Source organism: Coptis chinensis, chromosome 4 (genome assembly GCF_015680905.1).
Source record: "Coptis chinensis isolate HL-2020 chromosome 4, ASM1568090v1, whole genome shotgun sequence".
NCBI lineage: Eukaryota > Viridiplantae > Streptophyta > Magnoliopsida > Ranunculales > Ranunculaceae > Coptis > Coptis chinensis.
Genome location: NC_141459.1, coordinates 6,497,505 through 6,512,080, shown reverse-complemented (window position 1 = coordinate 6,512,080; position 14,576 = coordinate 6,497,505). Strand labels below are relative to the sequence as shown.

Genomic DNA, 14,576 nt, shown 5'->3' with positions numbered 1-14,576 from the left:
AGATTACAACTAATTCATAAACACTTGGTGTAATGTCTTGTTAATCCCTTAGGATAATAGCAGACATTTACATTTGGCGTCGTCTGTGGTAGATTTCTTAAAAATCTTATAACTCACACAACTCTCTTCTCACGTGGTCAATTTTCCCTTCCACTCAGGCTTCTACAATGGATGTTGATCGATCAACTTCTCCCACCTACCACTACCAAACTAGCGGCTCCTCTCATGACATCATCACCTGCCACTTTCATCATTGTTATCATTAACAATAGGCCTTGACCCACTGCAATACTCAAATAATTACCATCATCACATCCTTAACCGCACTCTTTCTATATGAAGTTTAAACAATATAATAGCTGGAACTGCCAGATATGTGTAGCTTATGAGGACGTGTCACTCATTCTAGCAGTACACATGTCCATACCACCACACGTGTCCTACAACCTACACACTCCCAATGCTTATAAAAGCCAACCCCAAAACTATATTAGCTTGATTCCAATCTCACCCCAAGGTGTTGGATATGCAGGCATCTTCTAACTCATGAAGATCAACTATTACCACCCAAAACACTCCCCTTTCTAGATTACAGCTAAGTCATAAACACTTGGTGTAATGTCTTGTTAATCCCTTAGGATAATAATAGACATTTACATTTGGCACCAAATATGTTAGATTTCTTGAAAATCCAATAACTCACACAGCTCTCTTCTCCGGTGATCAATTTCCCCTTCCACTCAAGCTTCTACAATAGATGTTGATCGATCAACCTCTCCCACCCATAATTACCGAACTTGCAGCTCATCTCATGACATAATCACCTACCACTTTTATCATTGCTATCATTAGTATCAGGCTTGTACCCCTGCAATACTCAAATCATTATCATCATCACATCCTTAACCACACTTTTTCTATACCAGTTCAAACAACATAATACATGGAACTACCACAAATGTGTAACATATGAGGACTTGTCACTCACTCTAGCAGTACACATGTCCATACCACCACACATGTCCTACCAATTACAAACTCCCAACGCCTATAAAAGCCAACCCTGAAACCTATATTAGTTTGATTCCAGTCTCACCCCAATGTGTTAGATACGTAAGCATCATTTTTACTCATGAATATCAACCATTACCACCCAAAACACTCCCTTTTCTAGATTATAGCTAAGTCATAAACACTTTGTATAATGTCCTGTTAATCCCTTAGGTATACTTGCAGCTCATCTCGTGACATCATCACCTGCCATTTTCATCATTGTTATCATTAGCATTAGGCCTTTACCCACTGCAATTAATATTCAAATCATTACCATCATCATATTCTTAACCACACTCTTTCTATACCTGTTCAAAAAGTATAATACCTAGAACCACCACACACGTGTAGCTTATGTGGATGTGTCACTCATCCTATCAGTACACATGTCCATACCATCAAGCGTGTCCTACCAACTACACACTCCCAACGCCTATAGAAGCTAACCCAAACACTATGTTAGCTTGATTCCAATCTTACCATAAAGTGTTAGATACGTAGGCATCTTCTAACTCATAAGGATCAGTCATTACCACCCAAAACACTCCCCTTTCTAGATTATAGCTAAGTCCTAAACACTTGGTGTAATGTCTTGTTAATTCCTAAAGATAATAATAGACATTTACATTTGGCGCCGTCTGAGGTAGTTTTTTTGAAAATCCGATAACTCACACAACTATCTTCTCCGATGGTCAATTTTCCTTTCCACTCAAGCTTCTACAATAGATGTTGATCGATCAACCTCTCCCACCCACCACTACCGAACTTGCAGTTCATCTCGTGACATCATCACCTGCCACTTTTATCATTGCTATCATTAGCATCAGGCCTTTACCCACTGCAATACTCAAATCATTACCATCATCACATCCTTAACCGCACTTTTTCTATAATATTTCATACAACATAATACCTGGAACGACCACAGACGTGTAGCTTATGAGGACGTGTCACTTATCCTAGCAGTACATCATGTTCATACCACCACACGTGTCCTACCAACTACACACTCCCAACACCTATAAAAGCCAACCTCAAACCTATGTTAGCTTGATTACAGTCTCACCCCAAGGTGCAGGATACGTAAGTATCTTCTTACTCATGAAGATCAGCCATTACCACCCAAAACACTCCCCTTTCTAGATTACAGCTAAGTCATAAACACTTGGTGTAATGTCTTGTTAATACCTTAGGCTAAAAATAGACATTTCTATTTGGCGCCGTCTGTGGTAGATTTCTTGAAAATCCGATAATTCACACAACTCTCTTCTCCGGTGGCCAATTTCCCCTTCCACTCAAGATTTTACAATAAATGTTGATCAACCCCTCCCACCCACCACTATCCAATTTGCAACTCATATCGTGACATCATCAACTTCCACTTTCATCATTGTTATCATTAGCATCAGACTTTTAACCACTGCAATACTCAAATCACTACCATCGTCACATCCTTAACCACACTCTTTCTATACCAGTTCAAACAACATTGTACCTGCAACCACCACACACGTATAGCTTATGATTACGTGTCACTCATTTTAGCAGTACACATGTCCATACCACCATACATGTCCTTCTAACTACACACTCTCAACGCCTATAAAAGCAAACCCCAATACTATATTAGCTTGACTCCAGTCTCACCCCAAGGTGTTAGATATGTAGGTATCTACTTACTCATGAAGATCAGCCATTACTACCTAAAACACTCCCCTTTCTAGATTACACCTAAGTCCTAAACACTTGGTGTAATGTCTTGTTAATCCCTTAAGATAAAAATACACATTTACATTTGGCGCCATCTATGGTAGATTTCTTAAAAATCCGATAACTCACACAACTCTCTTCTCCGGTGGTCAATTTCCCTTTCTACAATGGATGTCGATCAACCTTTCCCACCCACCACTACCGAACTTGCAGCTCATCTTGTGACATCATCACCTACCACTTTCATCATTGCTATCATTAGGATCAAGCATTTACCTACTGCAATACTCAAATCATTACCATCATCACATCTTTAACCAAACTCTTTCTATACCAGTTCAAACAGCATAATACCTGGAACCACCTCACACGTGTAGCTTATAAGGGTGTTTCACTCGTCCTAGTTGCACACATGTCCATACCACCACACGTGTCCTACCAACTTCACACTCCTAACGCCTATAAAAGCCAACCCCAAAACAATGTTAGCTTGATTCTAATCTTACCCTAAGGTGCTGGATACGTAGGCATCTTCTAACTCATGAAGATCAACCGTTACCACCCAAAACACTTCACTTTCTAGATTATAGCTAAGTCATAAACACTTGGTGTAATGTCTTGTTAATCCTTTAGGATAATAATAGACATTTACATTTGGCGCCGTCTGTGGTAGATTTCTTGAAAATTCGATAACTCGCATAGCTCTCTTCTCCGGTGGTTAATTTCCCCTTCCACTCAAACTTCTATAATGGATGTTGATCGATCAACCTCTCCCACCTACCACTACCGAACTTGCAGCTCATCTTGTGACATCATCACCTGCCACTTTTATCATTCTTATCATTTAGTATCAGGCATTTACCCACTACAATACTCAAATCATTACCATCATCACATCCTTTTTCATGACAGATTCTAAGGGGAGTGAAAGTCTTGGGTTCGCTCTCGCATGGAAGGAAGTGAAATGACATGACAGAGTTTCAAATTCTAAAAAGGCTCGATGTACAAGTGAAAAGTGCTCTAGCTCAAACAATACAAGAGGTACATTGGGTGGCTCCTCAGGGAAAAGTTATAAAGTGCAACATGGATGGTTTCGCCCAAGGAATTCCAAATATAGGGGGGCTGGGATAGTTTGTAGAAACAAAGACTTAGCAGTAGTTTGCGTTCTTACAGTAGGACTAGGCCATGTTAACAATTTTGAGGTAGTTAGCATTGCCATAGTATTGGCAGTTGAGAAAGCTGTGGAAATGAATTGGAATAGTATTTGGATTGAGGTCGACTCAAAAGCTGCTGTTAAAGCCTTCAATAGCGATGTTGTACCATGGGTGTTTAGAGCAAGATGGAAGCGAGCGATTACACTTCCACAACACTAGAAACTAACCCATACTTGGAGAGAATGCAATTTCAGTGTGGAGGCAGTGGTTAGAAAGGGATCCACACTATTGCAGGGAACTTCGATTTGGAGTACTAGTAGACCAGATTATGTAACTATAATAGAACCCTTTCAGGACTTTCTATAGATTGAAATGAGTGAAAGTGTATCATGTTTTGTCTCTAACATTTTTTTTTAATAAAATTTCCTTACTTGTGTGAAAAAAAAAACACTCTTTCTATACCATTTCAAACAACATAATACCTAGAACCAGCACATACACGTGTAGCTTATGAGGACGTGTCACTTATCCTAGCAGCACACCCAAACATAAAAACATTTTGTTTGGGGGTCTAGCCATAAAAATATGATACTACATGCTCCCCCAAATAGAATGATATGGTATAATTATTTGAAGTAATCATATAGAAGAATGAATAAAAACTTATGCAACCCATCAAAGAACATATACAAACCATAATGTTGTAGCTATTTTAGAGAGGGATGGTTATATGAACTCCACTAAAACGAACTCCAAATGAACTCCACCACTTAACTCAATGAACTAGAAGCTGATTTTTGGTGGAGATGTTTTCCACACAATAGAGATCATCCTCACAAAAAATTAGCTCATTTGAAGATGTACAACCTCATCAAAAATCATTTAGAAAGTTATGAAATTATCCAACGGTCCAGATTTTTTTAATTTCGATACAATTTTTGACAAGGTTAGACATATTCAATTGAGCTTTATGGGGGTGTTCTCCATCATGAGATGTACACATCCACAAAAAATTAGTCCTCAGTTCATTTTGTAAGTTCATTTTTATGAGTGGAGTAACTTTGGAGTCGCTATAAGGTGGAGTTCATATAACCATCCCCATTTTAGAGAGTTTGAATGTCCCAAAAGAGGAACTAGTGATACTTTAGGTAAGAAAGGAATGAAGTGTGGTTATCTATGTCCTTCATTAGGCCCAAATGATGAAAAATAGGACAAACTAGGTTTCTCACAACACGCATTTAAAGCTTGGCTCTCAATTACAGGAATGGTAGACTCATGGGTTTGTGTGCTAGACAAAAACTCTTCACCGGGAGGGTTGAAAAAATTATAGAGGATCTCTGAGGCAAAAGGCTCAAGTGCAAATTTGAAGTTCCTTTGAAATGGACGATGGAGTGGAGCAGTGGTGGTGGTAGATGGTTGGATTGCAGGAGGTTGTAACTCAGGTGGATGGTGGTCGATTAGTGGTGGATAATCACACGCTCTTAAGAATTCTACATCTAGCTTGGCTAAATCCACAAGGCGTGGTCCTTGGCTTCATTCTTAAGAAAGTCATATGTGTCTTCCACTGTTACGTTTTCAGCTGCCAAACTAAATTGATATTCACAACGCTTCAAAGATTCTATATCATCATTTTCTTACACATTAATTTGTTCATGCCTTAGTTTAGAATTGTTTATCTCTATTTTCTCACCCTCTTCCTCTAAAATAGAATAAGTTTCCTCATTGGCATCATTCAAATATGTCAAGGGATTTTCCATCCAACTACAATTAGTAAACACAAAGGCTTGGACATGCTAAATAGGCGGCTCCACATTAAGAGAATGACAGTAGTTAAAAAAAAATTCTTCATCACATATTTATAAATATCTTCTAATGTGTCATCATTATATTCCTCGTCAGATGGATCAATGGGAAGTTCCATAGAGGCATCGTTCAAATTTGAGTGGGCATCCAAAACAAGTGCTAAAGAATCGTCTCCAAGAATTTCCTCATCCAGGTGGGGTGTGGAGTCAACCGAATTGTTAATGGGAGGGTCATGGGAAAGTAATGATTTGTAAAATTCATGGTAGGTCTCAACTAGGTCAAATGGTTTGGTTACGGTGATAGGTTGTTCTATTTGGTGGTCGATCTCTCGCAAGGTTGAAAACTCTGTATTAGATGGGGAGAGCATCAAAATGGTTCGTTTGTGCTAAGTTTTGAAGTATTATTTCATTTTTAGCCATTTGTTCCCTAAATGTTTTTGTTGAGTCAACCATTTGTTAGGAAAATTTGTCTAATGAAAGTGGCAAAGTGGAGGGTTGGTTGTATGTGTTTGCCACGCATTGAGTAGGTGTATTGTGTGTCAGTGGTTTTGGTTGGTATGGCGATTGATTGTTTGTAGTGGAACTCCATAAATAATTTGGATGACTAGAAAACTTTTGATTATATGTGTTATTATGAAAGTTTGAAAATTGAGGCCCATAACTATAATTATTTCCTATAATAGGCTCAAACTTTTGATATGATGGGCAATGAGAAGCCCAATGATAAGAACTACCACAACATGAATATGGTGAAGGATTTACATAATAATCACATGATTGTTGGTCCACATATTAATAGGCCATATTGGTTTTAAAGATAGATTCTATGTTAATTAATTAATATACAAAAACTATAATCATAAAATTTAGGAGAAAACAACACCCAAATACTCCTCTATATTCCTCTTGCAGGGAATGCGGGGAGAGTTTAGAAAGATGGAACATGTATTGCCTCCAAGTTACACTTACTAGCACCTTCAAGCACATATTACAACATCCTCGAAACCACTGGAAAATTGTACCAGCACTATTTCGGATCCTGAAAGTTGATTGTGTTTGACCTGTAAAAATTGAGAACAATCAGAAATAAGTTGAGGGCGTGCGCCCTAAAGTGTAGTCTAATAAAGGGCATGCACCCTGATCAGTCCCCAAATATGCGTTTTTATCCTTTTATAATACTTCAATTTAGTCAAATTATATGATCAATAGTGTATAAAACTCATGTTCTTATTGTTTTTTCAGGATATAAGCCTATTCTTGACCAAATACCTCAAAAGATGTGTTCTAAAGCCAAAAGGAGCCTAAAAGGGACTTTATGGGACAATTGATAAATAATGCCAAAAAGTCAACGATCAAAATCAACTCAAGGGTTCAAAAACTCAAAAGCTCAAGAAACACTCCAATGCTTTAAGGACCAAAGACTCAACCCTTTGCAAGACAATGGCTAAACACCAAAGCCTCAAAAGACCAAAGGCTAAAATTTCCAAAAACATGGGCTTGGGCCCAAAAGGCTTGATCCTATCCACTCAAAGAATTCACAATAATGTTCTATATTAGGTTGTTTGATGGATAAGATATGAAGAGGGCAAACTTGTACATCTCTACACATATATAAGTGTAAAGATGCCCACAAAATAAGGAGATAATAATTAGTTAATTGTTTTTATTTAGTTTTATTATTATTGTTTTCCATTTTCATTGTTTAAAAGTTTCAAACTTTGTTGAATCAAGTTGTTTTCCTTCCATTCAAAGTGTTTAATCTTGTTCTTTATCAAAATAGTTATTCAAAACAACTTTTTATTCATTCATTCAACCTACCAAAGTTGTTTATACTCATTTGAATCAATCAAATGAGTATAACTTGCTAACCAAGCTACCTTTACATATCAAGATCTACATGTTTTACACCTAAAACAACTCTAGTATTCATGTTTTAATCCTCAAAACCTTAATAACTAGTTATCTACATCTTCATACACCAAAAACATACAAAGAACAAAGGAAAAATTAAGAAAATGTTTGGTTTTTCTCCATCATACATCTACTCTTCAAAGATCTAAGATGAACAACTTCAACCCAATACAACCCTATACACTGTAACGCCCGTATTTAAAATACATATTTATTTATTTAAAATTTGTTAGATTGGATTTGGGATACATGGGTCTGATTTTTGGGCCCGAGTCTGTGCTGGGCTTAGGTTTCAAACCCAGGTATATATACATATTTTTCCAGAGAATAGGGTTTTTGAGATAAAAATAAAAATGGAGGCAGAGATAAAAGCTCACTTGCTAGAGTGTTGGAGCGCGACGATTCGAACGATAAGGATTCATGGAGCTTTTGATTAAGGTAAGTAGTTATTTTTGCTATTTCACTGAATCTATAGTTTTCCGTGTATCGGTGTATACAGACATATTTCTCTGTCTAAGGTTTCTACCTATTGTTACTGCTCATTATCCTGTTTTTATTTGGCGTCCTGTTGTATTGTTAAACTCTTTTGAATTGTTAAACTATGTTGAAAACTCTGAAATTGAAATTTGAACTGTCGAAGCTTCGAGAAGTTGTTAATGGGGACGCGAGTGTGATACTGTGATACTGTTGTGGTGGTGGTGGTATATTAGTTTGAAGCTGTTAGTCGTGTTATGTGTTGGTTAATTTAGGTTTGGTGGTAGTGGGGTGATGGCGTGCTGGAGATTGGGTGTTGTTCGGAGCTTTGAAGGGTTGGTAATGGTTGTTAATGGCGGTTAAGATTGGTTAGGGAGTGTTTTCGGAAGTTAACAAACTCGATTGTTGTATGTATTAAAGTTTTAGGGGTTTTCTTCAGGAGTCCAACCGCTGGGTTGAAATGGGATGGAGAGGAGAGATGGTGGTGGCCGGCGCGCGAGCTGGTGCGGTGGAGGAAGAAGCTGGAGAAGACGACCTGTTGGTCGGTTGGGCTTTGGGCCAAAAAATCTATTTTTGTTTTGGGACGATTTCTATATTAGTTGTTGGGCCGGATTCATTCCTATTGTTTTGGGCCTAAACATGAGTTAGTTGTTGGGCCAGATTCTATTATTTAGTTTTGGGCCAGTTTCATTTCTTTTGTTTGGGCCAGTTCTATTTTTGTTTGGGCCGGTCCATATGACTTAAAAATGGGTCCAATTGGGTCTTTAAATGTTTAGACTTTTGGGTTTTGGTTTTGGGCTTTGATTGTAGACTTTTGACTGTTGAATTGTGCTACGTTTTATATTGTAAATTGTATGGACAAGTCCAAATGATAGAATATTGCGAAAGCCTGCATAATTGGTTAGTCATTATCTAAGAAATATTTGACTTTGATGTTGAGTATTTTTGACACGTGATGAGATTGAAATGTTAGGAGACATAATATTCCTAAACCGCTATAAAAATGTTATGCAGTACATTTGGAGCTATTGTGACGTTATGTGGTATGTTGAAATTGTTGTTCTGTTAAATGATATTATATGTTAGGATATCTATTATGCAATATCTTTGAGAAATTGATATAAACACTCCTTTATTATATATGTGAGATGCTACTATAAGGTAGTATAGTATTTGTGGATATTTTCCCACGGGTTTGTGGCTTAGTGCAATAATGTATTTGACATGCCCGTGATATTTGGACCTGAGTTGTTCTTTCTTTTTAAAGTCGTTTCATTTTGTCATTGGTAGAATGGACATATATTTTGATTATTTATATACTATTTATATTGTGCACAAATGGAAATAATGCGTGCCTTTGATGGTGAATTGAGTTCACATAACTATATTGAACGAATACATTACATGATTGATTACTATTATGAGTTGCTACTTAAATGAATTGTAGTATTTATGAAGGCTTGAGATATTCCATATGGTGTAGTGCAATATATGATTGGCACGCGAAATAATAAGTTTTGAGATTTGATATAAAGATACTTGGATATCGTGCAATGAATAGTATTGGCACGTAATAATGTGGATTTTATTATAACGAAAAACGTTGAGCTTCAGTACAATTAAGTATACTGGCATGAGAAAGAATAAGAATTATTATGAGATATAAATGTATGACACCTGAATAAATTACGTAACGAAAATCCTAGAACCTAGCTACCATAACTCATGTGATTTGGCCCTTGTAATGGGCGTATGCGGTATGATTGGCCCTTCTGGCGTTTCAGTGAATCTGAATGGCCCTTCTGGCGTAAGTAATTTGATTGGCCCTTCTGGCGTTTCAGTGAATTTGAATGGCCCTTCTGGCGTAGCCGAATAGTGGCTTGATTATTTCGTTCGCAAAATTAGAACGAGACGCGTGATATTTTATGTCGAATAGTGGCAACACTCACATAATGGCTTTCGTGTGAGGGTTACCTAGTATGCGATATCCCGCTTAGGGTAACTACGCACGGAGTGGTGCATTATGTGAGGGGAGGCATGTGGATGTACATGTTCGGCGTTGGGTAGCGATTGTGGTAGCCAGGGAACTAGGTAAGACATAGATACGACGTGATTTTAGGGATACGCAAAGAAAGTCTTAAATAATATAATTATGGTAATATATTGGTTAATAATACTAGCAAGATGCACGTGCTATGCACGCGATGTCAAACAAAACTTAAGGAAGAGTGTAAACATAATTTGCTTAACACCTTTCTTATTTGGTAACCAACTCGGGGGGAAATTGATGTACTGTTCATAATTGTGTTTATGGTTGCTAAATTTTCTTGTTGAGAGAATGAACTTAACATTTAAAGAAGGATATAGGTAAGCATCTTGCTCTTCAATATTGTATACCTGAATTTTGCAAGTTAACTAACACCATTTATTCAAATTGTAAGAAACATAAAGCTTCTCGTCCGAAAGTAAAAAACCATAGTGTCATATACTCATATATTTATAGAAATCATAATATTATTCTATTATGATTTTTGTATTTCATTATTAAGACTTTTTGTAACATAATCTCCTTACTGGTTATGTTTGGTTTGTTAATGCCTGGAGTACTACACTATCGTCCACAAGAAATGCTTAAATTTGATGAAGCCCTGCTTCTTTAAGAATCTGTTCAGAACTGAAAGAGGTCTTCTCGATTAAGCAGACAATTTTTTGGGCATATTCACAACAAAGTTAGCTTCTTAATGGCTCTGTTTTGGGAAGAGTTATATTTAGTTTGAGAAACTCTAAATTCTATTGAGCAACAAATATGCGGAAGACAATAGTTTATGAAAATTTTCATTGATTTTGTTAATGATAAAATGGAATTTTTCCATTGCTAAGCCAGGATCACCATATATATAGAAACCCTTCAACCAACAACAACAACAAAGTAAAAAGTTTTAAAATCAATTATATAAAAAGAAGTGAACAATTTTTGCATTAAATGGAAACAAAAGTAGAAATTATTTTTGCAAACCAAAAAACTGTACTAAACTATTGATTTTTTTTTTTCCTATTGTGCGAGTGTCTCTATTACTCTATTATATATTTGAACGAAAAAACTAATCCTAGAAAACTTCTAAATATTTCAATCAAAACAAATTATTATAAGTAATACTTCAAACCCTAAAAACTTTTAACACAAAAATTAGGCTACTTAGTTCAGAAAAAGAGACCCCTCTTAAAAAACCCCACCATATGGGCCTAATTAGTATATGGGCCTAATTAGTATCTATAAGAACTTGAGAAAAACAAACAGATGAGGATGGTACCTCAGAAAAGAGTTCTTCAGAAGGGAAGGTTGCTTTGATTGACTTGCTTCTAGTTGGCCAATTTGCTGGGAGCCTCATCAAAAGCAGAGCAAAACCAAAACACCGATCGAGGAAAGATCGTCCAAGCACATTTAATTGGAAGAAAACCCAAGTTAACAGATTGTTCTCCTATAACCTTGTAATTGGTAAATTAATCGGTATAAGCTTTTTGCAAATGAATACATTATTGTCCCTAGAAATTCAACATTGAAAATAAATGAAAATGTCTTTTAAGGAAGCATCAAATGGTACAATAAGAATAACCGGCCAAGAAAATCAAGGTGTAAGAAGTTAAGCATTTGTAATCCCCCCTACGTTGATTGCTTCACAAACCTGACTCCAAGACTACTTGTCCGATTGGATTTATTCCTCGCCGCTTGTTGTTTGAGGTTTAACTAAAAGTCTTCCATTCGTAACACATGACTCCCCGAATTTCAATATATATCCACAACTTTGACATTACCATGCTTATTTTAAGTTATATAAAATCGTTTAAAAGGTCCAAAGTACTCTATGTCAAAGGAGGAATAGCCTATACCCTAAAAGTAAGCATACCGCCCAAGAACCGGGATTGTCAACGCCCGCACCAGTTTAGGCATATAACGCCCAACCAAAGATTGGCCAACGTGTGTCTTTTTCCTCTCCCTTCCTTCGTCACTTTCCTTGCATCATCACATTTCACGCCATCTGCATACATGGTGGAGAGTAGCACGTAGTCACCACTATGACGTTCTAAGTTCGATCGAAGGAGCCTTCTCACCGCAACACCTACCCAATCGTGTTTCTAGGAATCGCCAGCCAAAAGAAGTCGAGTTCCTCTCCAAGCTTTTGGTTGTTGAGAAGTGCTACATTAATTTGGTGTTTATTGCACACCTTCGCCTCTTCAAATACCCCCCCATTTCAGCTAAGAAAATTTATTGTACATTCACAATGTTCACATTTTGGTTGAACACCACGTAACTTCGAGAGGCATAACTGATTCCACAAGCACTAAAACTAAAGTTTAAAAGTGACATGATTAAGGCATAAAACCGGCTTCGTTCCATGCAGTTGAAAAGAGAAGGATAATGTGCAATTGAAAAAACCATATGCTTTAATACTTCTTCATGATATAATTAAGAATGAAAATGCTTGTGTTAGATCTGTGTACTAAGGCATTTACTGCAGTCTAGAATCACCTAATCATTTCAAGACAAAGGTACTGATTTTCCCACTTGATCTAGCTAAGTAATTTTTAGGAGAGGTACCTGTCCACTTGATACTTCATTATGCCCAACAGATCCGGTCGGCACAACACCGCACCAATTCCAACACCAGATACTTCATGGACTTTGGAGAACCTTCTACCCCATACCCTGCTATACTTGCGTTTATTCCCTCGACTATAATAGTTCTCTTATTTATTTTTAAAAAAGAGATACTAAAATTCTGATTTGCAACAGCCGTTTCTATATTCTAATACTAAATGTCATGTCGTATTGAGCATAAGAAACGAACGTTGAAAGAATGAGAACAACAGAATTAGGACATCCATGTCCAATAGTTTAGGAAACCTCCATTTCAAGGACCAGTAAATAACGAAGTCCTCATTAATGCCAACTTTGGAAATTTTACAGAGAAAAATAATATATAAACAACACTCAACATCACTAAACAAATACATGCAATAAAAAAACTCGGGAGTCTTTTAATTCAGTTGCCACTCAAAAGGGGGAGATGTCATCTAGGTCAGATGTTCTTTTGAACAACAGAATGTATCCTAAATATTTTTCCATTAGGTAATTCGTCTGGGGGTGTGTATGATTGCAGAAGGGAACTCTTAACAAGGAAGACCAACTTTTCAATGTTAATCTTCAGAAGATAGGGCATACACGGAGAATTAAATTAGACCATCCTAAAAGAGCTTAATGGAGAATTCTCACATTGTAAATTCTTCCATGAATCTACATGCTCCCTACGTAAAAATTCTAATAGAAGCTCTCAAGATGGTAACAGTTTTCATGCCCTCATTATATATGCTTCCTATCTCAAGAAGATCTGTACTTAAAAGTGGTATCCCCTAGTAATTCTTGTGCAATAAAAAACAACCAACGTGTTCCTGAGCGGTTTGTTATCTTCACCTAGGCTTTAAAAGTATTGGGATTTAAATTCTCATCAATGAAGACTAACCGTTGAGTGGTTTGCAACAAAAATCCTTGAGATCATATGTTGACACTCGGGAGAAATGTGGACATAATCTGGAATGGAATACTGGACGCTTAAAATTCTCTGCATGGCAGATAGAAAGTTTCAAATCAATCGAATTGAATATCTATCATATATAACATTTGGCAACAATAAGGCCCACCTAAATACCTGTATAGTCTTCCTGAAATTTTTGGGTTCCTCAGGATCCTCAAAAGGATATGCACCCACCAAAGATGACATACTGTGGTCACCCCAATACGACCACACATCTGCAATGCATGCGGATGGACGATAACAAAGATGTTAGTAGTATTTAAAATAGTTTGATGAATTTGATAAGTGTACAACATCTTTTGTTAGCATCTGGGTTAAAGATATAGCTCAGGTAGTGGTTCTTTGAAAGCGTAAAATGCAGACACATTAACATGAGAGATTACAAACTGCCTCTTTTAAAACCTTGCAACCTGGGGAGATGGGACCTAAATTTTATAAACAAAAGGCTAAGAATGCAATAGAATAAAGGTGCTAGCCAACTCACATAATTTCACTACCAACTCAACTCCAATAAGAAATATTGTGTCGCTGGCTACTACTCTTAAGACTTAAACTATCTTAACGAAAAGCAAACCACCTTAATAATGAATCAAAAGTCTTTGAACCAAGGTAAGTAGTTATGGTGCTTAGTGAGGGTTCGTGTTCTTAAAAGAAGTTAATAATTATACAGCCCAAACATAACCCGAGGTTATCACGGTGTAGAGGTATATCAATCCGTAAGTCGGAGAAGAATGTTTCGAGTTTTAACAAAGAGTTCCATCAAAAGTGAGTAGTTATATAAAAATCCGAGGATGGATAGTTAAGAGAGTTTTAATTTAAACCAAGTTCTCGGATGACAATTGACATAAAAGATCCTATATTGCTGCCAAATATGACAAGGA

General features: G+C 36.8%; 1 long non-coding RNA gene across 1 annotated transcript; it reads right to left on the bottom strand.

Moving 5' to 3' along the window:
* Positions 1–13,012: 13,012 nt before the first annotated feature.
* LOC147501505 (uncharacterized) lies at positions 13,013–13,871 on the bottom strand. Its single transcript, XR_015219825.1, has 2 exons — positions 13,810–13,871; positions 13,013–13,722 (listed from the first exon to the last, which is right to left on the bottom strand). It is a non-coding gene; the product is annotated as an uncharacterized LOC147501505 (long non-coding RNA).
* Between the last annotated feature and the right edge of the window lie 705 nt (positions 13,872–14,576).